At 36.5% G+C, this 12,103-nt stretch overlaps 1 pseudogene across 1 annotated transcript; it reads left to right on the top strand.

The window, feature by feature from the left end:
• Positions 1-209: 209 nt before the first annotated feature.
• Positions 210-10,552, top strand: LOC149261388 (ethylene-responsive transcription factor CRF2-like; annotated as a pseudogene). Its single transcript, XR_016258437.1, has 3 exons — positions 210-2,587; positions 9,021-9,335; positions 9,517-10,552. The product of XR_016258437.1 is annotated as an ethylene-responsive transcription factor CRF2-like (transcript).
• The last annotated feature ends 1,551 nt before the right edge of the window (positions 10,553-12,103 follow it).

Raw genomic sequence — 12,103 nt, 5'->3', positions numbered from 1 at the left:
AAAATAGGGCGGATCAACAGTGCAAGCCAAATTCGCCTGCTTCCCCTTGCATATCAGTTTGATGCGTCTCATTGCTTGTTTGTCATTACTCTTACTCTGTTTCTGCATTAGATAGGCAACACGTGAGCCACAACATATATGTTGAATGTTGTTGCAGCTATACCAATAGAAGTAAATCGTGTGTGTATTCTTACCAGTGAGGTCTCATGTTAATATCTTAGCTTTTGAAGTAAAGATTATACATTGTTAAAAGTAGCGTTTCAGACTAAAATCAGACCTGAAGGTACAAAATATTTGATCTTAGCACAATTCAATTAGTAGAAAGCATCGCATCATGAACATAAGCAGATCAGTACTTTCACACTCTCTTGTAAATAGATCATCTATATTTCTGTGATGTGATCTATGTTGCATTTAAAAAAAAACACCATCTAGAAGGAAAATCCTATCTATGGGGTGAAAATTTACTTAGTGTAATATTTGTTGCAGTCAATGTACTAATGGACTATCCTCTTGCATATAAGATCAGCTTCAAGTACTTGGATTCAATTTTCTAAATACATCGAACTATAAAGTACAACATGCTCCCTGTTATGTCTGAGTAGAGGAAAAATGTTGAACTTGTTCAAAGCTGATAATTGATGCTCAAGGAAGACACCAGATTGGCCTACATAACTCTTCTCACGATTTTACTGTTGTGTGCTTCCCCTTGCATATCAGTTTGGTGTGTCTCATTGCTTGCTTGTCATTACTCTTACTCTGTTTCTGCATTAGATAGGCAACCCGTGGGCCACAACATATACACTGGTTGAATGTTGTTGCAGCTATACCAATAGAAGTAAACTGTGTGTGTATTCTTACCGGTGAGGTCTCATGTTAATATCTTAGTTTTTGAAGTAAAGTTTATACATTGTTAAAACTAGCATTTCAGACTAAAATCAGACCTGAAGGTATACAATATTTGATCTTTAGCACAATTCAATTAGTAGAAAGCATCGCATCATGAACATAAGCACATCAGTACTTTCACACTCTTGTAAATAGATCATCTATATTTCTGTGATGTGATCTATGTTGCATTTTCAAAAAAACACCATATAGAAGCAAAATCCTGTGGGGTGAAAATTTCCTTAGTGTAATATTTGCTGCAGTCAATGGACTATCCTCTTGCATATCAGATCAGCTTCAAGCACTTGGATTCAATTTTCTAAATACATCGAACTATAAAGTACATCATCCTCCCTGTTATTTCGGAGTAGAGGAAAAATGTTGAACTTGTTCAAAGCTGATAATTGATGCTCAAGGAAGACACCATATTGGCCTACATAACTCTTCTCCTTTTGCATCATTAGAGGGGACTGAGTACCACTGCAAGGAGAGTGGTCTGATACAGGCCGTACTTCCTCATTTATGTGGTAGGTATCTGTTGCATCATTAGAGGGGACTGAGTACCATTGCAAGGAGGGTGGTCTGATACATGCCGTACTTTCTCATTTATGTGGTAGGTGTCCGAGATTCTGCCAGAGATAATGAGATGCACTAATGGGATGTGCATGCGCATCTATATATCCTTTGTTATCTGTGCTTAAGCCATTAGTCCATTTCTTAGTTTGCATCTTTAAGGTAATGACACTTGCGAGTCCCTCTTTAGGTGGGTGATTTTTAGTCGGTTTGATTTGTCTATGCTAAAATTTAATAGAATTCTCTTACTGAACTAATACCGAGTGTTCATAAGGTCATTTTTCTTGAAGATTTATCTTCAGTGTGGTTAGTAATTAATCAACCACAATAGAAACAAAATATCTTCAGTGTGGTTTGTATCTAAATGACTATGATAAATCTATGGTGATACAAAATACTAAGTGAGTTTTTCCAAGACAGTGGACAACTCAAGAGCTTGTCAAGAGAGAGAGAAAGATCTGATGATGAAGCCAATGATGTCAAGGCCTTCTGGGTTTGATGACAGAGGGTGAAAACCTTATTGTCATTTTCCATACCTATGGAAAACCCCATTCCAGGTTTTGTTTATCTTGCCACATTAACCATTCTTTTGTCATGGAGACCATAGTTTTTGAATCTATAAATTTCATGAGATTGTCCTCAATCCACGACCTCAATAAGTTCATATTGTGACCACCTGCCTCACCTCTTCTTTTATTTGTTTTATTTTTTGACAAATTATTTCTATGAGAAGTCATTTAACTACCATCCTTAGTATACTTGCAAACGTTGATGTTACCAACCCTCTACAGATCTTAAAATGTTAAAACATAATGCATACTATCTTTTGGAATGCAAGTTATTACTTTGTATCTACTTATGGAAAATTGCATCAATAGATTTCTAGCATTTTCAATGCCATCATGTAATCTTTGTTTTGACTAGTGTTGCCTCATGGTTGGGTGGTTGTGGTTTTAAGATTTTTTTCTTGTCTAACTTCTGTTGTATAAAAAATATTTTCTCTTATCCAATGTTAATGTTGTGCAGTTGCATTATTGATGCAAGGATCAATATAGATATACAATAGAAAGGTTGAATACCTCTGTGTTCTTGTCCTACAGGCTTTGGAATTCATAGCCCAAAATATGTGAGTGGTCCCTAAACTATAAATTATTACTTCTTATATGATGTGTAATAGTGATGCCCTGTAATTGTCGTGCAATTTCATTATTACTGTACTGTAAGAAACTTCATCGAAAAAGATAAAAAAAATTAAACAAAAATTACTACCAGTAAATATTAGAAGTAAAACTTGCAAGAAAACAAGTACTTCAATTAAATTGATAACACATTTTGGCTACTATGTTGTCCTAGTTCAAAAGGACATTGTAATACATAAAAATAAAATCAACAGATTTTGATATTATCAATAAAAATAAAAGAAATTTCTTTGTAAATAATTTAACTTGATTCTCACCTTATCTTTTGTGATGCTTATATTGGAAACTATAAAAATTAGATGCATTCATATGAGTCCAGGTTTTTCAATAAGGTGTTGGTCCCAATATTTAGCTCCATTTTATAGCATTGAAAATACAATCATTTAACTTATCAGTTTCAAAACATCATGGATATCTCAATGCAATATATATAGAAATATATACAAATGAGCATGGTGATTCACAATTACATCCCAAGGATGTTTACAAAATGAACACTTTCAATATAAGCATATAAAAACCCATTTTGATTGAAGTTTTCTTCCACACTAGGTCTTCTTTGTTCTCGAATTTACTCAAATCTAGCATTCATGCCAACTATCAAGTTCAATCTCTTACAAACATGAAAAATGAGTAGAGATTTTGATTAATATCATTTGATTTCTATAAATAATTGACGATAGGAAACTTCATGGTTTTACTCATGGGGGCCTGGCCTCAGAACTAGGAGCCATGTTGAGTGAAGACACTGTATTGTCTTCCTTTTGTGTTATAAATTGTTGATTTCTGAGATCTGTAGCATCACCAAGTTTAAGCTTTGTTTTCTCCATATTCATGTATTCCACCTCAACCTATAGGCTTTCACCATTGGAAAATGGTAAGGGTGCCCCATCTTCTAGCCTTTTAATGTTGGCATCTCTGTTTGCATTTAGTTTTTTCTCTTGTATAAGTAAATTATTCTCTATACGCAAATACAATAGCTCATTCTACAACATTGTCATTTCCTCAAGCTCTTTAACTGTACTGAGATCTACCTTGAGGCACCTCATCGTTTCCTTGAAGTGAAGCAGGAACTTATCAACCAATAAAAATTCCTCTTTTGAAACTTTTCTTCTTACCTAGAATTGTGAGCCATACTTCTCACACTTTTTCAGCAAATTATGAAGTTGTTGCTTATCCTAGGTGATCTCATTCATAAGTGTAGCCCTTTTCAATACCATACCACTTGTAAAATTTTCCTATTTCAGTATCGAAGATTTAAGGTAGGCTATCTCCCTCTTCAATCCACTGTTCTATTCTCACAAATCTTTTGATTTCCTCTTAAAGGAACGATATCCTTTTGATGCCTTAAGCACTTGTTCTGCCAATTGTTTGTTGCGGTTTTGAAGAGAAGCAATCATTTCTGAAATTCCTGGGTACCTCAGATTTTGGTTTTATTTTCCCTCGCCTAAGCCTCTAACTTGTTTGAAATTGTCGTGATTTTCTCTTTTAGGTCATTTAGGTTTTCCTCCATCTCACACAATAGTTTGGCTTCAGTGTCAATTCTGCTTCCATGATTTCTTTCTCCCTTCCCAAGGTAGAGAACATAATGTGAAGGTTATTAAGATTAGTGAACTTGTTCAAAGCTCCTTTTGTAGCTTCTAATTTTCATCTCATGCATGTTCAAGCTTTGCCTACAAAGTATTGACAACACCTTTCTCTTCCATACATTTGTTATGTTCATTTGTTAATATGGTGTTTTCATACTTGGATTTTGCAAGTGCTTGTAAAAGATCCCCATATTTTTTTGTTGGATGTCAACAAGCTCAGTTTTAGCTTGCACTTCTTATAGCAAACGAGTAATTTAAAGAAATTTTCTATGATCTAGAACGGTTCATAGGTTGTATGCTAAAAATATTCCCATGCTTCGCTTTGTCATGTATACTTGAGACCATTTTCTATCAATTTCATTGATTCCTTTCCTGCCTTTAGATTTGATCATTAGAACATACTTAAATGTTGAGAAGCCTTGTAAACTAGAGTTTGGATAGGTTGATTGAATATCCAGCCAATGATGTTACAATCTCCAACATGGGATTGGTAGTTGCACTTGCTACCTCTATCAGGTTTTGTGCCAGGAATAACCTTGTCAGTTGTTGACTTTGAAGCCTTTTGTCATTTTGTGAAATTTAGTCCTCTACCATGGCAATCAACTTTGTTTGACTAAAGAGATGCATCTTGCTTCACATGTGTCATAGCTCCTAGGAGCAGAGGTGGCATTCTCATACTTATAGTTACTGCTCTGAATGCATAAACATTATTTTTTGAAGTTATTACAAACGTTGTTTCAATCTTGCTCTTCTAGAAAATCTCACATGTTCAAATTTTTTATATTGTGAACAAAATTGCCACTCTAGTTGTGAAGATGACCTAGGATAAAATTAGATGTCATCAAGAAGGATTCTGTAGAAAAACCACCACTGAGAGTGAATGAAAGTCCCACAACCCTGATTACCAATTGATGCAGGGTGAAGTAGTTAAGATGTTATGCTTGTAACCCAGTGTTATAACCAGATTTTTTGTTCATCAAATATGACAAGTACGCAAGACATTTAACAACAATTTAATTATATAACAATTTATTTTATGAATTTTAACAACAATTTATTTTATGGAATTCCTAGGAAGTCCTAGGAATAGCCCTACTCATACCCACCTTTCAAACACCCAATTAGATTGAAGTTTGAGGAGGTAGGAAGATAAGCAGGCTGCAACAGCAACAATATTAGCAATGAGAAATTTGAAGGCTTAGTAATTGTGGGTGGTGTTAACGCTCTGTAATTGCCTCCAGGTCGAGGAGAGAAACCACAGAGGTAACCATTTCAAACTGCTTCTAGGTTGGTAACTAGCCACTTCCAACCTAAGAGAGGGCTCTCTCTGGATCAAATACTAGATCTGACCTCTATTTGACTCAGGGGCTAGATTAGGGATTAAAAAGTAAAATGATTGAATCTGGTTCCTTGCAACACAAGCCAAGAGATCCATTGGGCATGGAGTCAAGAGGTCTGAAAAGAAAACAAATCTGGGAAATCCACTCTGGAATTTGTCAACAGAGGCAAGATAGACATATGGACTGTGCCAAAATCAGAGGGTTGTCATTGTAGTGGGATGGAAAGAGAAACATTCAGTGGGGCATCAAGGTCTCAGCTGTAGAATACCTTGAAACCATGCAGAAGACTTTACAGACAGATGTTAGAAGGCAGAAATCAGAGCATTGTGAGAATGAATTCTGACACATTTCTCAATCTAAACATCTAAATAGATATGAAAGACCTGGAAAATAAAGAAATACATACACAGAGAAGACAAACACCAGCCAATACATCACAAGAATCTCTGCAGATTGAATCCAAGCTTGCAAAACCCAATTTTATTGAATTTCAGGAAAATGATTACAGCAGCTCCAGGAGCTCAGAACAGTGCTACAATTCACCAAAATCCAACCCTTTACACATTAAAATTACAATAATATATAGGAAAGAATTCTCCCCCAGGCTCAGGAGGTCGAATCTAACCAAATCTCCAAAGATAGCAGCAGTTACATTGAAGTTTGGAACTGTCTGCCATGAAAAATGGACCAGACTGCTGAAAACTAGGGGTCACTTCAGTATCTCGTATCTCCTAAATCATGACAGCTGTGTAAAATTTGAAGGAAGTGTTTGAAGATCAGCTTGTTCTGAGAAAAAACCTCCCTCAGTTTTTTGTGATTCATCTCTATATAACCGGGATATGCATTTGAAAAATATGTGTTAAACAGGAAAATTCTGAATCCCAAAAACTAGGGCTGAAAGATGCATTCGATTATCCAAATCTGTGACACCTGTAGGAAAACTGAAAGAGGTTAATGTTCCTTAATCCGTACTTGACCATAACCTCTCTCAGATTTTTATAAATCATCGCCGTTTACCTAGAAACTGTCTCAGAAGTTAACTGGTAGAGTGGTGAAAATGTCCAGTAAATCCCCTGTTTTCAGTTGTGACATCCATCTCATGGTTCAAGAAGGTTTAGAAAACCCCACGCAATACCTTGAGCATAGAATAGATGAGCACCCAAAATATTTTTTTCTACCCCAAACACCCAGGAAGCTGGAGGAACTACCAATGCATGCAAAAGAATGTACAAATACGAATGAAGAGCAAATTCAAAGGATGTTCCATGAGTGTTGCCTCCAACCACCATCTGATGAAATCCTCTTAGCGATATTCCTTGCCAATTCAACAGCCTGAGAGTAAACTTCAACTTGCTCTAGTGAGCTATTTCATATGGAGAAAGCCCCTTAAGGTGTTTAGTTAAGTACAACTTGTTGGCAATTGTTGGTTCTTGAGACAACATAAAACGAAGTCCATCGAAGGAATCTTCTGCAATATCAATGAGCTTTTCATACCACCCACGAGGAGTTTTCTGGAATTGGTGCACTAGAAGAGCATCATAAAATTCATGGGCAATAATGATGGTTGGCACTCCCCGAGGAACTTGTTCCAAATCAACATGCCAATAAACTGGAGTTCCAGAGAATGCACTGGATGCATCTCCATCCTTACCTTATCCTTTTGTGCATCATGTTCAGTACATCATAATGCATTATGCTAAAGCTTTCTCAATGCAGGAATGCACTCAACCAAATGCACACAAATACTTTATGAAAACTCCTTGAACTTTGCAGTATCCCAAGGAAGGTCAGCCATAAGTGTTTCACATTCTGGACCCAACTCCATAAGGTTCATTTGCTTTAGCTGGCCCATTTGGTCCCATAAGCACATGCTCCATACTCCAACAGACTGAAACTTATAATTTTTTGGAATGTATGCACCTCCTCCTTATTAACATAAGCAGACCCTAGTTTCTCATATTCACCATCAACAATCTCAAAGTCAGGCTTAGATTCACCTGGTGTTTGCACTGTCCCAATATCAGGAGTTGTGATATGTTTTATGAGGATTAATTCCTGAATTGGAATTTCTTTGTTAGGTATAGGAAAAGAAGTCCTTCTACTACTTGGGGAAGTATTTCACCACCTTCACTATTCACAATAACTTTGGTACTAAAATCAACAACAGTTTAGATATGTTTTCAACCTTTGCCTCCTCTATTTTCAAGTAATTCTCTAGTTGTTCACCACGAAGACAATGCTCTTGATTGTCATGACAAGCCTTTTAGTTCAATTGCAACCTTACCCAAAACCTGCTACTAATAAAATAGTATGAGCTATGAAATCCTTAAATTTGGGAACGCCACAAAATGAGCTCAATATGCTCATGAATTGGCACGAAAATTATAGAGTGCCATCAGGTGGTGGAATTGCAGGGCTTTCCACTGTAGTTTCCCTTCAGAGGTGCTGTAATTATATAAGCTCCCAATGCTTATGCTTTTTTGACTTGCAGCTTGTATGGGGTTCCTCATCCTTATCGACTGAATTGATTTGCTTCCTACTGAATTAAATTCATGTCTGTCATAAGGAAAAAACAACGATTTACCTATGAAAAATTCAGAAGCCCATGCCTTGGAGATTCAGTACAAGAACCACCGCAATGCTTTATTTAATCAATTTCCTCACACTTGTATGGGTCTACTACCCTGTGTTGCACTAATACCTCTGATGTTCTTGATCTTCTTTATGGGTATAGTATCTTTCTTTATGGGCATTTGATGGAGCAAAGTTAATGATTTTTATGGGTCATGGGTAGACATGTTGGGGCTGCATTTTAACCGTTCTAAGTTTTGGTTGTTTTTCAGTTATATTTTTTTGGTTAAAATATCTGTGTTCTTTCTTATCTTATAGGATAGTATCTTCTAGTATCTTGCTTTATGGGCATTTGATGGAGCAAAGTGAATGCTTTCTGTGGATCATGGGTAGATAGGTTGGGGCTGTAGTTTAATTGTTTTGAGTTTTGGAGGTTTTTCTGTCATATTTTTATGGTTAAAATACCTCTGATTTTCTTGATCTTCTTTATGAGTATAGTATCTTCTCGTATCTTACTTGGGAATTTGATGGAGCAAAGTGAATGTTGTTTATGGGTCATGGTAGACATGTTAATGTTATAGTTTAACTGCTATGTTATGTTTCGGTGGTTTTGGTTTTTGGGCATATTTTTTTGTTGTTGAATGTGTCCAAAATTCACCCCAATTTTGTTGTTGAATGTGTCCAAAATTCACCCCAAAAAATTTTATTGGAATCACAAAGTTAGTAGTGCTGGGAGTCGTTATATTCTCTTTTTGTTGTTCAAAATGTTTTGAATTTGAATATTTTTTCTGGCTCAAGAATGAGAGAGTTATATTATATGGCATCTAATCCTTTTATTTTCTGACTTGCTGGTTTATCAGAATACTGTATGAATGTCTTGACCTGGTTTAAGTGTTCACTGGTCAGCCAATTCTACTACAGCTGGGTTTTCCTTGAGAATTGCAGCATTGATCTGCCAATTCTCCTACAGCTGGGTTTTCCTTGAGAATTGCAGCACTGATCTGCCAATTATCCTACAACTGGGTTTTCCTTGAGAATAGCAGTATATGCTTCTATTGGCTTTGGATATTGATTTGGTTTTTACTTATATTATAGCCCTCCTTTCACATCAGATGATTATGTCAAACGGTTTGAAGGATGACATGGTCCATAAAAAGTATTTTACACAGTGAAAGGTTTGAATCAGCTATAGCTTTAGCAACGATTTTATTAAGAACCATTGGGAATTAGATTTATTCAATTCGATCTGGCTTGTGTTTTTTTTTCTCTTGGGGATTAGTGTTTAGCTTCATAGATCTATATACTCAGCTTATTTTTTTACACCATCAGCTTATTTCTTTACACCATCTGTTTTAGTTCATGCATCAGCTACGCAGGAACGAGCAATAACACAAGCATTCGGATTGCAGTTTGATTCAACATAAATTGACAACTTAAATTATGCATGCTTCCAAGAGCAAGAACAATAATGCTATCAGAGCTTCAAAGAAGGGGAATAATGGCATTATTACAAGGAAGATCATCTAATATGCAATGAACCAGATGCCACAGACCTCTCAAGTGACGATGAATTAAAACCTGTATCTCACAAGAGATTGGAGATTGGTTTGCGAGATTCACATACCATTAAATTCCTCAGTTGGCACAAAACCTCAGTGCAAACCAAAGTCCAAATCCAAATCCAAGAGGAAATCCAAAGTGCCCAACAAGGAAAAACAGAGTATTATGTGATCAGTCCCCAATGTACAGGGTTCAGTGAGCTGTAAATACCGCGGAGTGAGACGAAGAAGATGGGGGAAATGGGTTGCAGAGATCCGGGATTCCTCCAGAGGAGTCAGGCTATGGCTTGGGACTTATGATACAGCAGAAGACGCTGCACACACTTATGATAATGCTTCATCTCAGAGGACCATTAGCATTTACCAACTTCTCTACCGAAGAAACAAGGACTCCATCACCGTTATTATCATCAGACTCTGCTTCTGCATATTGCATCTCGGAAGAAAGTTCAGGTGGGTATTGTTTTGCAGCCTCTTCTTCAACTTATGTACAGTTAGTGGGTACACCAGATTCAATATTTTATGATGATTCGTATTTCTTGGAAGAATTTGGACACATTTTTGAAATGGATGATTGTGGGATCTTAGCAACTGAATTGAATATGGATTCTCTGGATCTACCCGATGAAGCAAATGATCTTCTGAGCTTTTGTTATCCTGGTGTATGGATGACTGTATGAGATGGTCCCTGCTTCCACTGTTTGGAGTGCATGTCTTTATGATAAAAAAAATTGTGTTAAAACATGGGTTACACAGTATAGTTGTTTCTGTAAATATGTTGAATCAGCGTTTGTAGATTTTTGCGAGGGAGAATACAATGTCGGGTTTTTAGATGTCGTGTAGAGCACTCCATATGAATGCATGTGGCACTGCTGTAAGGTGTGGTTTTTTAAATATATGTATTGATAAAAATATATTTAGTTTCTATATAATTGGAGTAAATATAATGATTAAGAGTATTTGTTTGGTTATACCGATGTAAAGGGGTTAGACTATGTATGTTTTTTAAATTTTTTGCAATTAAATTTATCTTGTCTTACAAAGAAAGGGGTTTTATATACCGATTTCTCTTGTGCCACAAACAAAGGGGTCTTATATACCAATTTGGAATTGGGCTTGATCGTGACCTTAAATTTTTTCTCAAACTTATAGTTAAAACATATAAACATGCACTTGAAATTTATAAGGTCACAACCAAGCCCGATACCAAATTGGTATATAATACTAATTGGGTTGCCCAACCATATTCTTGTATATATGTGTATGATGTATAGTATGGAATTTGGAATTTTGGTTAAGTGTAATAACTAAACAATAGACTTGACTAAATAAGAATTAGATAGGCATAGTCCAAGTTTAGCACAACTAGTTTGATTTAGTCATTGGGTTGCAATAACCATATTGCCACGCATCACAAGAATATGGTTGGGCAACCTAATTCGATCTAACACCTAAAATGTAAACATACCATACACAAAATGTTACATACAATGCAGCTCCAACTAGGCATGGCATGTGGTTGTTATAATCATATCATACAACCCACCCTATTACACCCTAGTGTTCTCCGCAAGCTTGGTGTAGTGCTCACCCAGTTCCGCAACTCACATAGCATGCAAACCTCAATGCTTATACAATACAAGAGTTTCCATCTACCCATACCACACCCATTCCAAACTCCATGGCTCAAACTTGTGACCTGCGATGCACATGCCACATTTGTGTGTCCTCTCTTCCATGAACTTGGTTTGCACCCAATTTGCCTTGTGCACTCTCCCACTTATGCACAACCCTTGTGTGATTTGTCTCCACACTTGGTTGTTTCTTTACTCCCTCCTCTAGCCTCTTATATATATGAGCACACCCGTCATCAAAATGAATACTAATTGGGTTGCCCAACCATATTCTTGTATATATATGTATGATGTATGGTATGGAATTTGGAATTTTGGTTAAGTGTAATAACTAAACAATAGACTTGACTAAATAAGAATTAGAGAGGCATAGTCCAAGTTTAGCACAACTAGTTTGATCTAGTCATTGGGTTGCAATAACCATATTGCCACACATCACAAGAATATGGTTGGGCAACCTAATTCGACCTAACACCTAAAATGTAAACATACCATACACAAAATGTTACATACAATGCAGCTCCAACTAGGCATGGCATGTGGTTGTTATAATCATATCATACAACCCACCCTATTACACCCTAGTGTTCTCTGCAAGCTTGGTGTAGTGCTCACCCAGTTCCACAACTCGCATAGCATGCAAACCTCAATGCTTATACAATACAAGAGTTTCCATCTACCCATACCACACCCATTCCAAACTCCATCGCTCAAACTTGTGACCTGCGATGCACATGCCACATTTGTGTG

This window comes from Pinus tabuliformis, chromosome 6, assembly GCF_031772625.1.
Source record: "Pinus tabuliformis cultivar Carrire ecotype Pingquan chromosome 6, CPIR1, whole genome shotgun sequence".
NCBI classification, from domain to species: Eukaryota; Viridiplantae; Streptophyta; class Pinopsida; order Pinales; family Pinaceae; genus Pinus; species Pinus tabuliformis.
This window is presented reverse-complemented; position numbering and strand designations above follow the sequence as displayed.